Below are 22,573 nucleotides of genomic sequence, written 5' to 3' on the forward strand. Positions count from 1 at the left end.
GTCAAAGATATACATTTATGTTTAATGGCTAGGCTAGTACAAAGAATCTCAAGCTCTTAAAACAGCTAAGCAGCTATAATGGCATGTGCAGCATACTGCATACTTTTTTCCTCTGAACACATTCTTACTTACATCTAAATTTAAAATACAGAAGTAAAATTTATGCAGTTAGTATTCATGAATTATTTAGAACTCTCTAATATTCTATGCTAATCCAAATAATATACTTTCCTTTAAATGCTGTTTGAATATGTAAATTCATAATTCTCAGCAACAAGATACAATAAAGTTTCATTAATGAGTTTTTTTTCCCCAACTTTTCAGATAGAATTAGCATAGAATTGAGTAGAGGCTGCCACTCCTTGAATAATATTTTCATTATGTATCTTTGTTCTTGAGGAAAATTTTATCAGGCAAGTGTCAAATTCTGTGCTCAGCAAAATAAGCTGTTCCAAATTTGTTTGATCACTTTTAATCTGTTCTCTGGAAGGAAATTTATCTTAGCTATTGTCCTGTCCACCAGACATAATATAGTGTTTTCTGCTTAGGATTATGTCAGCAAGGAAACTGTGGTCATATGTCCCCATGGACCTTCGGAGACACTATTATATACAGCTTTTACCCCCGGATTCTACAAAATGTTTCTCCTTCCTTTCCTCCCAAGCTGTTTCTGAATATTCCTTTATTTTCTTATAAAATTAATACACGTTTTTTTAGTACTGTTTGGAAAAGTCTGAGATGTTTGCTAGTTATTAACTATAAATATTATCTTTCTGTATATAAACACATATGTATGCATGCATAACAATATAAATTCAGAGTAATTATTTTAAATCTTATGTCAGTCACTTCTATGTGATATTTTTATAGAGGATGGAAAGGGAAAGAAATATCCTAAACTGCACAATATGCTGGGCAAAGGAGAGGCTGTACGAATCACACTTAAAATACAAACAGATTTTCCAGGTCCTGTTTGTTGTCAGAAGAGGAAATCCTTTGCAGTATGTAAGAGAAGTCCTTAAGTATTCTGACACAAAATAATTTTATTCAGCTGTAAAAAGAGCTGATAGTGCAGTAGAAGATTAATTCATATGTGGCTTTACCGGTATATCCTATCGGCAATATTGTTTTAAATCTGTGTTTCACAGTGATGAGGACAACAGTGCTGCAAAGGTACCCATAACTGCTCTGTGCTAGCAACTGTCCTTAAGTTGTTTCCCCATGAGCCAGTCAAATTGCCAATGAGGCTAGGTTTCACTGAACCGTAGAAAGAATAAACCATGCTGATGAATGTCTTAGCTCTACATAATGTTTTGTGCTTCCAGCGTGATGTTAATCTGAATGAGATGTGAATCTGTTTTTAGACAATCATAGGCCCCTCTCACATGGTCTTAGCCATAAAAGGCCCAGTATGGGAAATGTATCTCAGAATCTGCCTACATTTCATCATCCATTATAGATACTATAGTCCAGGAGGGGTAAATTTCCATGAAAATTTCTAATGATCAGCTGCAAGATTGGTTTCCTAAAAGGGAGTCTAGTTTTTGCTTTTAGCTGCTCAGTGTCAAATGACAATTTGCCAAATGATGTAAAGCTGAATCTTTTCTATATTTAGAAAGATACAAGCCTACTTGGTGAAACACAAGTCTCAGAAAGTAATAGAAAACTCAGAAAAAATTGAAAAAACTGAAGAAAACCTCACATAATTTCCATGTGTTAAAAGCCACCAAAGGGAAATTGTCTGCATCCACAGTATTCTGCTGTTTGTATTACAACTATTGACACTATTTCTAAAGAATGAGCTGAAGATATTCACAAATATGTAAAGCATGAAGGTGGTGTCTCAAGGGTAAAGTCAGTAAGCTCTCTGCAAATCAGGTGCTCAGATATTTCATCAAGAGTTATGACCTTTTCCAGTGAACAGTTCTCTACAAATACAAGCACAGACAATTTCACATAATTTGAAATCTCTGTAGTAAGTCAGAAGAAAGTGTGAATGTGAAAATGCAATGAGTGAAATTATAAGCATATAAACAAAAGAGGATTAGAAATTACTAAAAGCCTAATGACATCTCATGGCAACAATCAAGTAAATGGTGTTTTAGAAATATGATTTTAAATGAACATTTATTGCATGCTTTTAAAAACCATGTACTAAAATGTAAAAGCAAAAACACTCCAAATAAACAAATAAACAACAACAATTCTTTAAAAGGTTGGGGGCTGGGGATAGAAACCACCCTGAAAAATGGTTTTTATTTTAGGAGATAAAAGCATCAAGGTCTTGTTGATTGTACAATCTTACATAACTGACAAATGTAGTTTGTTTTAAACCATAAAGCCTCCAGCAAGGTGGTACAGCAGATAAGGATCTAATCATTCATTTGGGATGAATGCAGTTCAAGTCTTAAAGCGTGTGATCCCCTATAAAATGGGTGATGCCTCAGCTCCTTCTCAGAATCTTAAAAAATAGTTACATGGTTTAGAGGTTAAAAATTAGTTTAGAGGTCTACTGTCTATAGAGGGTATCAGATTAAAACCCTGTACTACCAGAAGCCATTGTTCATATAAGACAGAAAGAATATCTAGAAGTTTAGTTATTGAATGCTTTTTGACATACATAAATCTATCCCCCTTCAGAATAATGGTGTAATGGCCAATCACATACCCATCCTAATTTGAATGATAATGATCCATGGATTTCTCTTGCTTTTAGTACTGCTTGAGGTAAAGACGTTCACTTCCAACAGCCCATAGGTGACTTGTGCAAATCTTAGCATGTTCATCTGTTCTACTGTACAACATTTGGAAGATATCCACAATATTTTGAAGTAAAACCTTTTTAGTATGTGACTTCACAGTCTTGAGGTTATTTCCACATAAACTTTCTTAAACATGTTGATTTGTGGATTGTGAATCTGGAATATGTTGTAAGGTTCAGTATAAGACCAAAGCATTGTTCTGGCAATTTACTACTCTTCCTAATAAAACTGAAAAATAATTTGCTGACAAAACTGGTGGCAGGTGTGCTTTACTGTTGACAGCTGCACTTCTGACATGGATCACAGAGAAACTGTAGTATTCATACTAGAACATCTGGACCATTTGATAAGCTTTCAAGATCTAATTCAAATTGGCTGTCTATTATAATTTTACAAAGTGAAGGAAAGTTGTATTATGGTACAACGTTCATATTAGCAGAAGAAAAAAATCATAAGTTATTATCTGAAAAATAATTTTTCATCTAAGAAAAGAAAAATAAAGCAGCAACTGCTTAATAGAGTACCACTGGTTCAAGATATTTATTTACATTTGTGTAATGCTCAGAAGTACTTTGCAAGACCAACATTAATGAAATGCAAGATAACAAAATTTAAAATAGGACATTGATACTAATGTCAATACAGAATATTTCTTATATAGTAGGTAGTTTTCTGGACTGCATATTCATAAGAAGGTTGAAGTGTCTGTCATTAAAACAGGCACTGAAATGAGAGGGTCTGAATTCCTTGAGGCATCTGTTCTAGAAAATTAAACACCAGATTACACTGAAAGAAATAAACATCAAAAGCATAACCAAGCTGTCATGTTAGTCACAGGATATTTCACCATCCTTTCCTTAATAAGTTCTGGCTTTCTCAGGTGCAAACCTATTGTCCACATATGAGTAGTTTTTTCAAGATGAACTAGAATGTAACTGGATATGTTTCAATGATACAACACTAAGTACTTGGGAAGGGATGAAATCTTCAGCTGTCTACCTGAACAGGCCCTAGAGTATCTATCCAATCCACTGGTAATCTTTTGAGAGAGTTTTCTTGCTTCACATTAGAAGTTTACAGAAGTTTTCACTTTGTTTTCATGTACATCACAAATCAATCAAATGGAACCACCCCTGCTAGACACAGCTCCTGTTAGAGTTTAAATCACAGCAAGAGTTTCTGAGCACCACAGTGTAGTTGCCTTCCTCTCCCTCCTGCTGCAGGCACAATCTCTTTCAAGCTGCTGCCATCTCTTGTTCAGTCCTGTTCACTCTGCTGCTGTGGATTTACAATGGCACCCACCCTCAATAGCCCAGCAGTTGGCAGGGCTTTAGCACATTTGTGTTCCTTACACACCTCTCATCTTTACCCTTGCACTAGTTCTGCAAAACAAAGTTCAGTGGTGGGGCTTTCATCTACCTAGGGGAGTTAGTTTCAGATTCCAGTCAATTTTTCTACTCTTCTACGGCCATAATAGCATTGTGGACTCTAGAGCACTGGCTTATCTGCTCTTCTGCTGTTGAAAAATCAGACGAATCTTGAAAGTAGATTAGCAATCACCTAACTGAGGAAAATAAAAATTAGGAAAAAGACAAGAAGTGAACCTAGAGCCTCAGCTAAACTACTGCAAGTGCATGAATGACGAGGAGAACAAAACAGTACCATATTCTTTACAAGAATTTTAGTTGCATAGATAATTTCTACTTAATCTCTATTTATAAAGATGTGTTTTTAAAGTAATTTTATAAAAACTATTAAATCTGCAAATGTCATCAAATAAAAGAAATTCACTGACTGCTTAAAGTATTATCTGGTCCTTTTTACTAGTGAAATAGGGCAGAAGAGTACCATGAAGAGTGTCTTAAATATTTAATCTGGTTTGTATTCAACCTATTTTGTTACAAATGCTTTCAGTAGGTGTAAGTGCACAGAAAACTAGGTCATGTGTAAACACAGGAGCAGTAAAATCATTAACAAAAGCAGATGACTGCAATCAACCTGCAAGTAAATTATTCACTTATACTATATAACTGAATATTGTAATGTCAGTGCAAAAGACTAGGATGCTGTAACCTTGATGTATCTGTGCCATTTTAAAGCCTTGAAGTCCAAACCAAATTGTGTCCTAAATATTTCTTATATCCTTCTTTTAAGATCTCAGCTTCCTAGTTTATTGAGCAATAATTACAATATTAAGGAGTTTTACTTTATATTTAAGAAAATATGCTGAGATGCTGGCACATGTTACCAAACTTGAGACAAAGTGAATAGGATTCCAGGCAACTCTGACTAGAACTTCAAGTTCTCTAGATGAAGAAATTTAATTTAGAGTGAGTGACAGTTTCCTGACTAGTCATTTATTCTATGAAATAACTCTGATTTTGAAGTAATTATTCCCAATTGTATTATTTTAAAGATAGTTCTGTAGATTCTACAAACACAGTCTTGTTTGGAGAAAACATGCACCTTGATTACAGGTCAAAGACAGAGTTTAAAGGATTGAAATTCTGAGTATAGCCAAACTTATCCTTAATAGTTATCAACATTCTACATCTGCAAGGTACCATCTATGAGAAAATAGACAACTGATCTGAAAACGGCTGCTAAAAATCTCTCTATAGAAAGCACAGCTGACATTTAACAGCTTTTGGAGTTTACAGGAGTGAAGATCCTCCCATTGCAAGCAAAAAAGCAGGTTTGACCAACTGATGAAACTGAATAAGCACTGGTTTATGGGGCCTGATGCCATGGACCTAGGGTCCTGAGGGATTGGTGGTTGATGCAATTGCCAAGGCACTATTCATGTTATATAAAAACTCATGGTGATCTGGAAGAATCCCCAGTGATGGGAGAAATGAAATACCTCTCCCATTTCTAAAAAGGGGAGAAAGGAAGATGGGGAATAAGAGCAGTGAGCCTTACATCTATGTCTGGGAAGATGATGGAATAAATCTTCATGGAAGCAATGCTAAGGCTCATTCAAAGTAAAGAGACATCATGAGACAGTCAGGCATTTCACTAATGGCAAATTATACCTGACCAACCTGGTTGCCTTCTATGATGGAATGACTACAACAGTTAATAGAGTTAAAAACTCACTGATGTCATCTACTTAAGCTTTTGTGAGTTCTTAAATACAGTTGCACATGTCATTCTTGTCTCCATACTGGAGAGTCGTGGATTTAAAGGGCAAATTAGTCAGTAAGAAATTGGCTAGATGAGTGGAACCAGGGATTTTTGATCAATGTCTGTGTGGAGGCTGGTGACATGTCTTGCCTCTCAGAACTCTGTCTTGGGAGCATTGCCCTATACTATCTTTATCAATGATATAGAAGGTGGGATCTAGTGTACCTTCGGCAGGTTTTCAGATGACACCTAAATGAGTGCCGCTGTTGACATGATGATGGATGCCATCTGAGGAGACCTGGACAAACTTGAGCAGTATTGCCACAAAAACCTCATGAAATTCAACAAGTACAAGTGCAAGGTTTTACATCAGGGTCATGAAAGTCCCAGGCACAGGTAAGTCTGGGTGAAGAACACTGAGAACATCGCTGTGAAGAGTTCTTGTGAATGGAAGCTGCACATCAGCCAGCAGGGTATGCTTGCAGTCCAGAAAGCCAAGAACATCCTGGACTGCATCAAAACAAGAATGGCCAGTAGGCCAACGGAAGATTCTCCTCCTTCTACCCTGCCCTCTTGAGATGATGGTGATCCAGGACTGGGACCCCAGAGAGGAAGATGCGGACCTGTGAGAGATATGATGGCCACAAAAACGGTCCTGGAGGACCAAAGGGCTGAACACCTCTCCTATGAAGACAGGCTGACAGAACTGGAGGCTTTCAGCCTGGGGATGGGAAGGCTATGGGCACACCTAATTTCAGCCTTTCAGTACTTAATAAAAGAGAGGGAGAGTGACCATATGCATGCACAGACAGTGATATGAGAAGATGAAACAGTTTTAAACAAACAGAGGGGATATTTATATTAGATATTTAAAAGAAATTCTGTGAAGGTGTGGGAGAATGGTGAAAATGATTACTGGCTCAAAACAATGGAAGTGTGTGTGTGTGCCGGGAACAGGACAAGTTCTGGGAGAAGTGTGATAGTGCACTGTCCACACCTCACATGCCTGGAGGCCGTAGTCCAGCTGTCAGTCTACTGGCACACCTGGAACACTGGAAGTAATGCTCCACACCCCACTCTGGAGGCCCAATCTAACCCCAGAGTGGCCAGATGACTGGAAGCCCCATCTAGGAGAGGGCATGGCCCCAGGAAGACACAGCAATAAAAACCATTGCACAATGACTGTGGTTATATTCCTATTGTCCTTGGGTTTTACAGCAGCTGATACCACACTAGATCCAAGGCAGTAGTTATATATCTTTATTTTCTCTCTCTTGTCCTTTCTCTCTCTCCTGTTCTAATCCTAATTTCCTTTTCCTGAAATCTGGTTAATTTAAAGCTTTTTAGGTTAGTCAATGCTTTATGAAATTGTTTAAATTCTGCCAAATTCCTGGTCTTCTAAGATTTGCCAGTAATTTGTTTTTTTAATCTCTCAGGAACTTTTTTCAAGTTTTCCTATGTGCCATCTCAAAGAAAAGTAGTATCTTAAGAGCCTTTAAAGTAAACTCATAGATGGCGGACCAGAGGTTTACAAAGAGTGACAAGATAGTGTTAACAGGTTACTCAGAAAAGTTGCAGATTTGCCATCCCTGGAAGTGTTCAAGGCCAGGTTGGATGGGGCTTTGAGAAATCTGGTCTAGTGAAGGTGTCCCTGTCTTTGACATCTGGGTTAGAAATAGATGATCTCTAAAGTTTTTTCCAATCCAAAGTGTTCTGTGATTGTAGTACATATGTGCCACCATGATTCAGCAGGGCACTCATGTTACAGGACTTGAAATACTTGTTCCCCTTCAGCTAATACCCACAACAGCATTTTTTTCCAGTTTTTCATGCCAATGATGAAGAGTTCTCTATAGTTAGAGACATTTTACACATGTAAGAAAGTAAAAGAAAAATGCTGCTACCACCATAGTTCTACTGTATATGGTTAAAGAACTCCAAAAAGGTTGGGTAGCAAAAATGATCTCATCTAGACTTGACAAATATTCTGTGATAGATCACATGTCTCAGCAGTCCTCATGGTCTGTAACAAGGAGAATGCTATGTAACAGCTGAAGGGGTTATTTGTCTTTCACCCTGTTCCTGGTACCAAATATGCTGTGTGCCTAAGTCACCATGCCAAATCTTCTGCTATCATTCTTTCCTGATCAATAACTGCAGCCTTGTGGCAGTGTGGTTATGACTGAACTAGATACTGATGCTCAAGATCTGTACTTGAAAAAGATTTAGATTACTATGTTGCCATAGCAGTGAATTGCCTTCCAAATCCACACTCAATACTGTGACTAATATTGGCTTACAAAGTTGAAATGTCACTCTTACTTCCATATCTTGTATTTTGGACATTTATTTTATGATTGGTTTGCTAGGCTGAAACAAAGTGAGACTCCTCCAGCTACCAAGATATTTCTTGAGGGCCATCACCACGACACTGAGATGTCAATCCTTTCCTAAGGAGAAGGAGCTAAAAGCAATAATAATCAGAACAGAACAAGAAACGGAGCAAGAACACAATTCATTAACTATCAGTGTCTTTTATTTACTCTGTGAATGAGTAGATTGCTTTGTTTGGAAATGGCATGACATTAGTTACATAATTTTTACACAGAGCAATTTTTTTGCCTTTACTTTTGTTTTAAAAGATTAGTAAATAGATCATTGGCTCAAATACCACAAAGAAGGAGAGAGAGAAAAAAGTTGTCATAACACAGGGAAAAGCATTTTGTTAAGGTTAGAATCCAGAAGAGAGTGGTCTTTGGACTTACGATGACATGGACATCTGGTCAGGAGAAATGCCATCTACTAAATTTTTCACAATCTCTATTTCCATTTTTTTGTTCTAATTGGGTCAAAAATACCTAAAGGGAAATAAGCCTTATGGCTAATTAAAACTAGTAAAAAGAGGCAAATGTGGACTGATAGACATCCTGCTGGATATGAAGGAATTCATTAGGAAGAAGCCTTTGTGTCATCTCTGCACTATCATACAGAATCACATTCATGGTTTTGGTGGATGGGGAAGATTCAAGCTGGAAGCTGCAAAACACTTTCAGAAACTGCTTCTTGTCTGGAAACATGTCATGCCAATGTATATTTCCTTTGCTTTAAACTTTCTCATGTTCAGGCAGCAGCAAAGAGTGAAACTGATACAATATTTTACTACCTTGTCCCAGTTTTTTTTTTTTTTAGAAGTGATGGTGGGGGGAGGTTTGGAATTTTTGGGGGTGTTTTTTTCAGGCTACATGTCCTTCCCAGATGAGCCACTGAGGCTAGCCAAGACCTTGCATTAGGTATTTTTCACAGACAATTTAGGGTCTTGTATGCACATTAAGAATTGCTTAAATATGCATGCTACATGTCGTGGTGTTTGGACACTCTTATTCCACTCTTCCCCTGCCCACACTAAGAGCCTTAAGGTTATTCCACACAAACTGAAATACTGTGCTCTTCTGAGACTGGCAAATCAAACTGTGAAGAAAAAGGAAAAAATTATTTAAAATTTTTTATTTTAAAATAGTTTCCTGAATGTTCAGTGTTGTTTTCTGAATGCAGGCTACCTCTATTTTCTTCCCCTAATTCCTCATTATTAATAAAATTATCTGGCATAGGGCTAATCTTGGCCTCAGAGTATATGCATAGTCCAAATAAATACCAAGTTTCAGTTTAGATACAAACTTTGATAAATGCTGATAGAGTTATCAGTGTTCAAAAGGACAAATCATAGTACATAAATTTCTTCTGATATGTCAGGGGAAAAAAAAGGAAAAGAAAACAGTATCCTAGAAGCTGCATACACCTATTCAAGTTTTACGTTCTGATGTGCTGCAAGTAATTCATCAACACACAAATGCCAGTGGACTAGAAGGAGATTGAAAGAAGAGATTTTACTGGAAGGAAATCCTAGGAGTACACAGAAATATGTGTTCTCACATGTGATATGTACTTTATTTTCTCCTCCCTAGTCACTTTAGCTTTTAAATTAGATTAAAATTGCTAAGGAATTGCATACTGAAATGCATTTTTTTATTATTTAAAAGGTTGGTTGCATTTGCCACATAATACCTGAGAAACTTCACTCAACATATCCAGTAGTGAAACATAAAATTATGAAAATTTGAAGTGTTTTCAGATTTCTTCTTTATCCTTTCCCACTTTTCCATTTCAGTGTAGTACAGTGAGCTGAGTGGAACAGACAATCAGACTGACAGGAGCTAGAAGCCAGTTCAGAAGACAAATCACTTAAACCTTTGCAGCCAAGCATCACTGGAAAAGCCATGCTGAGACAATTGAATCTTTGATCTGACTTAGATTTTGTGTTGAGTTCTTTGATGCACCTATTCAAGACAGTATTTTTAATCTGAGCTATGAATTAAAATAATTTACCAGCCTTTTGTTTAGGACTAACACTACAGTTAATTGTCTATTTGTTTGCATGCTATTTGAGTGATTTTCTCCTAAAAATTATAAAATACTCAGTTGGGATCATATTTTATTTTACTCAATGCCCAGGTGAATGTGAATGAATCTATTGGGAAAATCTTTGAAAATATGCTGCTAAGTATTTTTTCTTACATTCCTGTGCAGAAAATCATACACTTGTGAGACCCATCAACCCAGGTAGACTATCAGATAGGGGATTTTTCATTATGAAATTTTTCAGGTTTTATTTCTGTATAGTTTCTTACTAAGCATAAAGATTCAGAAAACTCTTCAACGGAACATACACACTCACACACTCAATACATTTCCCTGAAAGACAATACAGGTTTTATCCCAGTATTTGTTCAGAGATAGGAAAAATTGAGAAAATGCCATGTTAGACATGTATTTTCATATGACAGCTTCTAATTTAATTTCTGGAAAGCAACCATAACTGTGTATGAAATGGAAAAAAAGTTTGCTTATTTTTCAACTTCATCAAACAAATATTGATCAGAATTCAGCTCAACTCTTTATAGATCCGAAAACGTTGACAATTTGTGAGATACTTTTCAAGAAGGTTTTTCTCTTGGATAATTTGTTTCATGAGCAGAAGCTGGATGAAGATGAAAAGGCAGGACATTATCATTTGAAGCATGTGTCCAATAGCCTAGCAACTGTCTAAATATTCAGTCTATTTTTAATTCTCTATATTCAATGTGAATTTAAAGTTATCAAATCTCAGATAAACTTTTGCTTTAACAGCACTTTCAGTACTGCAGTGAGTAAAGTTATAATTTTTCTGCTTTCATGACGAATATAAAATATAGAGAAAATAAAAGACAACAAAGAGTGGGTTCAATTCTAGTTCCCAATGTGTAAAGCAGTAAATTGGATACTGCATATGGCATTTATAAAGCTCTTTAGATATTTATTGGGCAAATTCCATCTTCCTGTCAATTTATGCAAGGTACTGGCATAAACTAGTGACTCATTTATTTTTTTCTTTTTTTACAAGCCCAGAGAAAATAATGCGCATGGAAGATATAAATACCTGCATATCTAAGAAAGTATGGTTTGTTGACCTGATTGACAAGGATTAACAAGATCAAGCTCTTTAGAACTGCATGAAAAAGGACTTCAGTTGCAGGCCACCAGTATTAATAGTAGTTTGTTTATTTGGTTTTGGAAAAAACTCCAGAAGAATGTTTCTCAGGTTTATAAAATCCCAAAAGCCATTCAAGTATCATTGCTTTTCTTTTTCCCCACCTCCTTTTTTTTTTTTTTTTAAAAAAAAAAAAAAAAAAAAAAAAAAAAAAAAAGAAAGAGTTACTCCTAACTAAAAAAAAAAAAGTTTCAGATTTATTTGTACTGTAATATTATCACTTACTTCAGGGATATAGTGTGTGTCACTAATTTTCTAATCACAGAATCCATGTGATAGATAGACCACTAGGCACTAAGTTCCATATCCAGTCTTTTCTTAAACACCTCCTAGGATGGTGACTTCATCCACTTCCTGGGCAGTCTATTTCAATGCCCAATCACATTTTCTGTGAAGAACATCTCCCTAATGTCCAACCTAAACATGAGAGAGGAGGCCAACCTCCACCTGACCTCAGCCTCCTTTCAGGCAGTTGTGGAGAGTGATGAGGTCTACCCTCAACCTTCTTTTCCTCAAGCTAAACATCCCTCAGCTGCTCTTCACATGACTTGTGCTCCAGAACCTTCACCAGCCTCCTTGCCATTCTCTGGACACACTCCAGCCCATCAACACCTTTCCTGTGTCTGTTTCCAGCCACCAAGGTGCAACCTAGCCTGTGCTGAGTACTGGGGGACAACCCCTGCCCTGCTCCTGCTGGCCACACCATTGCTGGCACAGGCCAGGATGCCATTGGCCTCCTTGGCCACCTGGGCACTCCTGGCTCCTGTTCAGCTCCTCCCTGTCACTACCCCCAGGGCCATTTTTGCCTGGCCACTGTCCAGACACTCTGTCCCCAGCCTGTAGTGCAGCAGGGGATTGTTGTGGCCAAAGTGCAGGACCTGTCTTTTGGACTTATTAAACTCAATGTCACTTGGCCCACCGATTGGGTGGTACATGTCCTTCTTCAGAGGAGCACACTCCAGGTGATCTGTTCCATAACCCTGCCACACCTAAGTGTCCAGACCAATAAGTGGTTTCCCTGCAGCGTCCTTCCAGCCCTTCTTATGGATGGATCACACTGGGTAGCTTCCAGTCATCTGGGACCTCCCTGGTGAGCCAGGAATAATGATAAGTGATGGAGAGTGGCTTGGTAAGCTCTTTCAACAGCTTCCTCATTGCCCTGGGATGCATCTCGTGTGGGCCCATTGACCTAGGAGCATCTAAGTAGCTCAGCAGGTTACTAATTTTGTTCTCCTGGATTACAGGGGGGTGCTATTCTGTTCCCTGTCCCTGTCTACCAGATCAGGAGGCCATCCTGAGGATGTCTTGCAGCATTAAAAAATGTCTTAGTCTTCAGGAGAAATCTCTTCTTTTCGACCACTAATAAATCTCTACTAGTATAAATGGAAAGCTTCTTGCTATGTTTCATTTTAAGTCCTATCTGTTTCAGATGTTCTGTTATAATGTTATGGGCTGGATGAAAGAGCAAATTTTACCTTTAACATATAATTTACATTTCCTATTCCACATTCTTTGTAAAAAAGGAGTAACCCTAAGCTTACATAAGGCCCTGTTGACACAACTTCTAAATACAAGGTAACGGGTTCAAAATATTTCTTCCATTTCCCATGTCCTGAAAGCAACCAAGAAAAATTGTGTTTAATGGGATGCATGTGAATTGATGAAGTTCAAAGATATTTTAGAAAATCAGTCTAAGAACATCTCTAATTATCCATTGACAATTGTACCCACTACAGTATCCATTAAGTTATTTCCAGTATGTCAAGGAGACGCATGCCTGCCACCCATCAAATCATTTAAATAATGTAACTGGAGAAAATTAATCCAAAATTGATGCCCACTTAGCTGTATAACACCAATGTTTCTTCCTTGCTCAACTTCCTTTAGTTTCAAACAAATTTGTATATTTTGAAAATATATATGATAAGCCCTGTCTCTTGTCCACAAGCCTTGTATCTTAATCAAGTTTCAAGGGGCAATAATTACTAGCAGACAATTAGCAAGGTTCTTTCTAAAAAACAAGATATAATCACTGTTGCAAAACCCTGAGGATTATAATATGGATCTCTGGTTTACATTAGAAGAGATTTACTCTCATTGTATGTTTAGATCCATCAATCTGAAAATTATATTCAAGCCACCTTTTCTTTTAAAGCTGATCTTAATTTCAGAAATAATCATACTCCCAAGAGGTGCAATGGCATTCTCAGAAGTAAAAAAGTGAATATCATCAAGATTGAGTATCATCATTCTAATGATAATTTGCCCTAGGCTGTGGCCATGGTTGAACTTTTTAATCAATATTTTCAAAGTATGCTTATTAAAAAAGAGTGTTTTCAGTATAAAAGCTATTTTTTTCAATTTCACATTTTATCTAAATTGGTTAACTTTCACTGGTTCTATTCCTTAATAAATAAACTAATTTAGTGATTATTTTGTGTTTCAAGTAAAAGAAATATTATTTTTAAGTAGAACATTTTAATCTTTCAAAAAGAATTTTTTCCAGCAGGAGTTACTTTTTTATGACTTTGAAAAAACCAAAAAAGAACAGTAAAAGAACCCCAGAACTTACTCGCAATTTACCATGATATGGCATGCAAAATATCTACCTATACCTTTTCACATGATGGTGAACCCAGTATGAAAGTTTTAAAAGATAAATTTGCTGTACTACTTTTCTCTGTTTTATAACACTTATATTTAAAATTTACTTTAAAAGAACAAGTGGTTAAGCACTTTTACAGTGCTTTTAGGAAAATACTACTTTACACATTAGAAATGCATAAATACACATTTCTATGCATCCATGTATACATGTCTATCTATAAAGCAAAAATATAGCCAGAAGCTGTACAGGATCAAATATGAATGCATTTAGGAAGACTAATATGCTTTTAAATATATATGCCTATAATTGTTTCTATTTGTTTCCATTCATTCATACATAAATAAATAATCAGAAGTAAAGTTCTCCAAATACAACCAGCATCAAGTTGTTTCCAGTTAACATGCAAGCATACTTATAAAATATATCTATTAATTAATCAATTATATTAATATTATAAAGAGTACTAAATATTATTAATATTAATAAATAAATTAATTAATATAGAATAATTTATGATATTAATAGGAATTCATGTTAAATGGAATTTTGAGATTATATCTGCAAAATCTCTCTTCAAAAAGCTTAATTTTAAAATGGAAAAATAGATGTTTGTTGTTGGTTCCCTAGAAAATATAAAAATGCAAGCAATGATAAAAAATTAAAATTTTTCATATTGCTGAGATGATGAAACATTATTTCACAAACACAGATTGATGGAAATTATTTTCATACGTGTCAGCTTGTAGAAACAGACATCACAAGCTGAACATACAATAAAACTGAAGATCACTTTCCACATCTACTTCCTTCCTGCCATTGCTTTCACTGATAAAGAAGTACCAAAAGGGTGAACAAGACAGCTATGGAAAGTTAGCAGAATTTATTCAGCTGCTTGACATCCTAAGGGGAGAGACACACCCTTTTTCGAAGGTTATGCTGCTCCTTCCTGACTCATATCAGGTCATCCACAAGCTGTCCGGAAACAGATATTTTTGTTTTCTTCCATTGTGCATTTTTTAGAAATTAGTATTTGTCTCTAAAGGAATGTATTGCAAATTTAAGTGGATGATATGCAGCTTTTTTGAGAACATTTGCCATAGTTCTGAAATTTTATTTTTCTTTTTTAGTCACATGAGGCAACAAATAAATAAAGTGTATGAAAGGAATTTAAAAAATTAAGAACTGAACTATGAGAGAATTAGGAAAAATGATAAAAAGAAGTAGGTCAGAGAAAAAGGGCTTTCTGGCTTTATGTTTTTGTTTTTGTGGGTGCTTTCATTTAGTTAGATTTATTTACTTATTTTTAACTGTTATTAATTTATTTAGTATGAAAATATAAATACTGCCATTACAGGCTGGCCTGGACATGACCTTGACATAAGGTTGGGTAAGTTTCTTATATTCATTTTCCAGTGAAATTGTTATTTTTATCCATTGGTTCTGTATCAGTTAATTTTATTTTTTCTTTCAAATCTCCATAAGGATGATCATGAAATTCTTAAGTGAAAAAGAAAGTTGAAATTATTTATTTATTAGGTAATATTTTTTAAATAGATACATAATATAATTTAAATTTTTATATATTTTATATTTTTATATTTATTATATGTTTATATTATATATAAATATATAATATATATTTATATAATATATATTTATATAATATACTATACAATACATATCTATTTACTGTTTATTATATACAATACATATCTATTTATTGTTTATTATATAAATATATATTATATATTATATCTATTATATATTATATTATATACTAATATATATATTTATATTTATTATATAATTATTAAAAAAACTAAAGCAACATAGTAAGATTTAGGAAATCAGTACTACTATTGCTTAGCTTTACCTGTGTCCTGGCTTTGCAGTTTTTATAATAAATTATTAAATCAGGCATACCACAAACCTTTGTTTAAACTTCTAATTTAACAAAGCATGGTTTTGATCCAGATTTTGCAAGAACTACTTATACTTCCTAGCTGTTTGTGTCAGTCTAAATTCTACTTCAGTCATGTATATAAATTTCAGTCCAATAAAACAACATAAGAAAGTTCTCTGAGAAATCTGCTGAACGTACAGTTTACAAACAATACTGAGGAGAATCCCATGTTTTATAGTCACCATTGACATTTATTAATTCTTGCAAGGAATTAATAGACTAATTAGATTGTTTATCTTTCTACTTTAAATAAATTGGAAAGATGGTAATATTGGTAAAGAGCCCTCTTGCATATTAAATCCCTACCAGATGCTACTTTTTTAATTGCTCCAACTATGCTAAACTTAAGTGATACAATTTAAAGAAGGGGCAGATTGGGGCTTTTGTGGCTTGTTTTTTTTTTTTATTTTTTGTTGGGTTTTTAAAGGTTTGACTGGTTTTGTTTTTTTTAAATTTTCCCACAAAAGTTAATGATTTTTGTTTTTTATCATTTGGGGAGGTTGATTTGATTTATTTTTTTTTTTTACTATCAAATCCTCTTCCCCCTTACTTTACCATAATTTTATTATATTTATCAATTATTACAGTTAGCTTAGGTGCCTCCTATATTTATACCCATAAAGGTCCTTTAGCATAAAGTTTCCTCAGACCATGAGACACTTTTGTCTTTGTATACTTCTTTCTTTGAAAATCAAGCTTTATTATACACAAGACACACACACATATATATGCTTGTGTGTATTTTATATAGCATCAGTTCAAAACATAAGGGGAAAATGTTACCAGGAGTCTTATATTACCTACTATATTAACTGGTATATTAATTACTACCAGTATTATAGCGAGACTTCTCTAACAGTGACTTCAATGTGTTGTTATTAAACACTTCCAATGTTTTCTCAACCACCAGAAATTTACAAACTTCACTATTATCTATACAGTTAACAGTTTTGACCATAGTAGATTTGCTTACTGATAAAGAATTGTGGGTTAGCAGTGATTGATCAATTTAATTCTGAAGGACTGAGCAAAAGGACAAGAAATAACCTTATGGAAAACCAGCAGAAACAAAATGGAAGCAAAGTCTACCAGAGCTGCCCATATATAAAGAAAGTATATTTCACATGATTGTTTATAAATTGATAATACAAAATTTTAAAATTTAGGCTTTTACAAGCAACCTTTGAACTATGCCATGAAGCTAAAATATTTTAATTCAGTACGTAAGTAACCACATGGCAAAACAGGACTACTACCTTCACACAGTGACTGGAAACATAAAGCAAAGCTGACAGATCTGTTCTCCTGGGTTTAGGTTTCCACTGTCTAGAAGTGCCATTTGCTGCCCATGTATGCACAGTATGACAGCTATTTGTGTTATACAAATGAGGTTTACTCATGAGTTTGATCTCAATTGAATGCTAATCATATTGTCCCTTGTTATGAAACAAGCACTTTACTTTGTTACGTCTAGTATTATGAAACAAGCTTAAAACACAGGAGAATATTTTGGTAACATGCTTAAGCTTGTTCGTCTAAATAGCTTTATTACATTACTTATTAAATTATTTCACAAACATGCTAAATATCAATGTATTTTGCTAAATTGACTTTATGTTAAGAAAAATGTTTCTTAAAAAACTTAGTATATTGAAAAGCATAAAATTTTATTTGTGGCAACCAAGGTTCCCAGTAATTTTAGTTTTCATGTAACAGCTATCCTGTCTTATCTCTCACTCCCCCACATCGTAACATAAAAATCCTGCAGGTAGAAATAATTTTGATAAAACCTGAAACGTGTTAGTATTACTCTTTTCTGCTGCTTGGCCTTGACTCACTCCTGAAAGACAGCTCCTCACCAGTTGTTTAATGTTCAGAAATGCAGCTTACATCTGGAGAACCTCTGTCATTTTTGCAGATTATTGCCTCTTTGGTTCATGTTATCTCTCTCACTCTGAAATTACATCACTTTCTGTGTTTGATGACTATGTTAACATTAGTCTCAAAATGCAAAATGTTCAAATTCCACATAGAGCATTTATGTACAGTTATGCTATGATGTCTTCAGTCAAACTATGTTAAAACACAACAAACAAAGGAAACATGAACAATTTTATTTTACTGATACAGGGTAGGTGAAAAGAACCTCCTTCTTCCTCACAATATCTTGAAACAAATAGAGATTAATTAATCACTGATATTACTGGCTGACATTATCACAGACTGGGTGGGACTTCTTTCTTTTTTTTAACATGCCAGAAAATATAATCATATGCTCAGTTATTCACAGAACCATCCCAATTTAGGATAAAGAAATAAAAAAATTACTACTCACCCTGAGCTTGCAGGTTTGGAACACAATCAAAGCAACTCTATCCTGAGATCTGAAAAACACAAAACAAAAGCTTTCCATCATATCTGACAATAAATAGTCAGATATTAGATATAAAAAAAAACCCAAAAAACAAGTAAATGCTTGTTTGATACTTATGAAAACCACAAATAATTAACATATATATGCCTTAAATTAATATCAATTGACTTAAATCTCAAATAGCACATGTTAAAAGAAGCACATTTTATGTCAGAAAAGCAGCCCAATAAAAGCCTAAGCTTTCAAGTGTGTTCAATCTTCCTCTCCCTACACCCCAACAGCGTTTTGAAGAAAAACCAATTTAAAGCTCTTTCCTGGAAATTAGAATTTGTGAATTTCTGTGGAGACCAGTAAACTCCAGGGACATATGGGTAGTGTTCAGACTGCACACCACAGCAGTTTAAATTATGACTTGAGAAGTTTTTTGAACATAAAAATATCCTTTGGAAAACAAATTACTATAATGGTCAGAAGGTAATAAAAAACATCAGACCATATTTTAGGATTTAATTTTAAGGAGGGTGAAATAAAAAAAAAATCAAGAAATAATAATAAAGGATGTATTTTCATATTTGAAAGGGATCAGAATGCTTTGTGGAGACTGATGAAAGTGCATCAGGGTAAAAGCAATAAATAGAGAGTCTGACTGGACATGGATGTTTGTAAATATGGGGATGCAAAAAAAGGAAAGTTTTCTATAAAAGCAGAGGAACAAAACAGATTAGTGCAGCAAATCTCCTTTACGATCATCAAATACAAATGATTCATCATTGATTTAACATTCATTTCATGGAACTGGATGCATTTCTTTATAATTGCTAAGATTTGTTAAAATTATCAATACTATAACCATGGTTATTCCATTAATAAGGTTTGAGGTTACACAATAGCTTAATAAGAACAATCTAAAATTGATTTTCCTGCAGCAAATTACTTTCCAACTTTTTGTCTACAGGCATTTTTCTCTCTCCAATGCAACATTAACAAAGATTAATGCTCAAAATTTAAAATCTGGTAAATAAGTATTAGAAAACACAGAAAGTAAAAATGTGTCTCTTTGAACAGAAAGAAAAGAAAGATGCATAGAAAAATTATGCATAAACATAATATAAAATTTATGTTAGTTTTATGCTAATAATATTTAACATATAAATGGAGAATATTAGATGATATAATGGTAATCTGCATGCTTTGGAGGAAACACGTATGCCTCTTTAATCTTTAGATTATTCAAGACATCCTATTAACAGATTATCCATTCAGTGCTTGCAGTGTTGCCAAGTTCTAACAATTTTTCCATGGTGTTTGTATTAGACAAAATAATTTTGTGAAGTTTTTTAGTTATTGGTTTATTTTTCTTTATATTGGTTCGGGTTTTTTTGTTTCTTTCTTTGTTTTTGAAGGATTACTGTTGGGGTTTGGGTTTGTTTGTTGGTTTGGGGTTTTTTTCATAGCTCAAAGATTGACAGATTTTTTTCTTGAAGTATTTTATGTTCCTGTTCAAAAAAAGAACCTGAGGATAAATATATATATATTTATCCTTTCTTTATATAAAAATATTCTGGTTATTTTTACTTTTAAATTTTCTTACTAGGGATTGAGTTTAACATCTGACAGTGAAAATCAACTGGGCCCAGCAGAACTGTGTCAATGTCTCCAAATTAAAGACCTCAGAATTTCCACCACAAAAATGCTTTTAGTCTTAGGTGTCTCAACCTGCTGAACTGACTTTTCTGTTTCTGCAGAAGTCATAATGGAACACTGTTACTATTTTGCTAGGGGGAATAAAACAAGAGAAAAATCCCAAACCAACCCAACAAAATTCCTATTTAAGTTTAACTTATTTTATTTCTCCAATCAAATTTTCTCACTTTTTTTTTTTTTTATTTTGTATTTCTCTTCCCTTTCCTTGTCCTAGGACAGCAGCAGTATATGAACTCTGATAGGAGAATCACAGTGCAAGTGAAAATATGCCTATTAAGCTAAATATACTTGGCAAGCAGAGTGTCTTAAAACTCTAAATTAACCTGAAGCTCACTACAGCTATTTCCTGTTTTATTATTTTGAATTTCTGTGGGGATAATTACGCTGGTCTATTTTACTCTAGTTTTAACCAACTGCAGAAGAAAGTTACCTAGAATAGAAATTAGGTGCAAAACCCCCTACATTACTACCTTCTCTACAAAATTAGTTGATTGTGGCAGCACTCTGATCCTTACATAGAAAGCCTCCAAGTATTTAAAATCAAGAAATTATATGTTAATAATCCTTAAACATAATCTTAGTCCTCCTGTGAACTAAAATATTGGTCCAGAAAAGCTACAATTTTTTTCTGTTCACAAAATTTTGTGCTCTGTGAAATTATCTTGGGTGTTTTAGTTATACACTCTCAGGTTTAGATGAAAATGCTATTTTTATACATTATTTCTATTGTTTCTATGTATATAAATTGAAAATATCAATAAGATATTTCATTATATTGTATTGCCAGAAATTAATTGTACTTTAAAGAGAACAGGAACTCTGTCTCCTGGAAGTAATTTGGTTTTACTTAATGTGAAACGTGATTTATTTTCTAAGTTTGTTCACACAACTCAAGGACATTATTCAGCAATAATTTAGATGCTTAGTGAGTTTCCACTGTTACAGGAGGTTTCTTCAACAATTATCAAGTTTTTAAGGTTTATTTTCACAAATTTATTTAAATTTCACCAGACCTGAAATCATCACAATTGTAGAAAACAAGAAAGAGACTATTATAATATGAAAATATTTTATTCTATTGAGATTATCACTTCAGTAAAAAAACACTGATAGTGTTTGTTAACTAAGTAGACTATTGCACTTTCAATCTCTTTTTATAACTCCCCCTATTTTGAGGCACCATATGAACTACCAGGCAGTAACTATCACTCTGTGATGACTCAGTAGTGGACAATGATATTGTACCTCCCTTTCAACAAGTCAGGGAAAAAAAAATAAAGAGAATAAAATGTTGTTTTCAATGGTCTTTTTGCAATTTGAATTTTAAATACTGTTTATAATTCAACATAGAAAATAATTTCTGGTACTTTTATGATGTTGAATATGAGACAAATTCCAGAAGGAATTCCAAAAGTGTGTATTACCATCACCCATTAATTCTAATTTTCTTTGCAAAGGTTTTACCAAGTATCAATAGACTTGAAAAACTAAATTCAATCTTCAGAAAAGCATTGTCCAAATTCTTATTTCACTCCCAATGGTAGCATCTTGAGATATCCCTTCCAAAAGGAGGATAAAAGTTAAGGGTGTTCCAAATAGTCAATGAAAGAGAAATTTTTAACATTCCATTTAAGTGGAAATTATATTTTTACACCAATATCTAGTTATTTTTGCACATCTAAAGTAATCTAGTTTTTTTCATGGAAAAAGGGAGACTCAGGGGGGATCCTACTGATCTCTGCTTATGCCTAAAAGGGAATTGTAGTGTGGTAGGGGATCAGCCTATTCTCCCAGGTGGCAAGACCATAGGAAGAAATGGTCTCAAATTTCATCAGGGCAGATTGTAGGTTAGGAAAAATTTCTTCACTGAAAGGGTAGTTAGGCACTGGAAGAGGTTTTTTAGGATTATATCATCCCCTGTACTTGGGCAAATGGTTTAGTGGTGAACACAGCAGTGCTTGGTGAAAGGTTGGACTTGATTAGCTTTGAGATCTTTTCCAATCTAATGATTCTATTATCCTATGAATTCGAGATCCTTTTCAATTTCTTACATTTTTAGAAAAACAGCAAATTGTAAAAGGCATTGGTAATAGTTACATATATTATCGTGTTTTCTAGTTCTTTCACCACTGGAAACAGATTTGAGTAAAGCCTAATATATGAGCAGTAGGAATGCATTTTATCTAGGACTGCTCTGTAATTTTCCTGATATCTTGTCCTGGGGTGACTTTATGACACTTGTATCCCCAAACACCTAGTTTATGTTATATATTAAGTTCAGAACCTTTAAAGTTAGCTTTAGGAGCTAGGGTAGTTGAAACTGCTGAAGGCTGATGGGAGTTTCTTCTGACCGATAACTCACTATTTCTGAGACTTGACAGTGATTTTGACCATTAAAAAGTGAGCTCAACCTGTGAACACCAACTTAAAATGTAAGTCCTGGGAATTTCCC

The 22,573-nt window shown here is 34.3% G+C and overlaps 1 protein-coding gene across 47 annotated transcripts in view; it reads right to left on the reverse strand.

Annotated features, from left to right (window-relative positions):
- PTPRD (protein tyrosine phosphatase receptor type D) overlaps window positions 1–22,573 on the reverse strand; it is a 1,166,996-nt gene that overhangs the window by 670,082 nt on the left and 474,341 nt on the right. For all 47 annotated transcript variants that reach the window (XM_033520262.1, XM_015652791.3, XM_033520279.1 and 44 more), the window contains exon 5: window positions 18,379–18,427. The gene's annotated coding sequence lies outside the window, so the exon portion shown is untranslated. The remainder of the gene's footprint in view (window positions 1–18,378; window positions 18,428–22,573) is intronic.

Source organism: Parus major, chromosome Z, assembly GCF_001522545.3.
Source record: "Parus major isolate Abel chromosome Z, Parus_major1.1, whole genome shotgun sequence".
NCBI lineage: Eukaryota > Metazoa > Chordata > Aves > Passeriformes > Paridae > Parus > Parus major.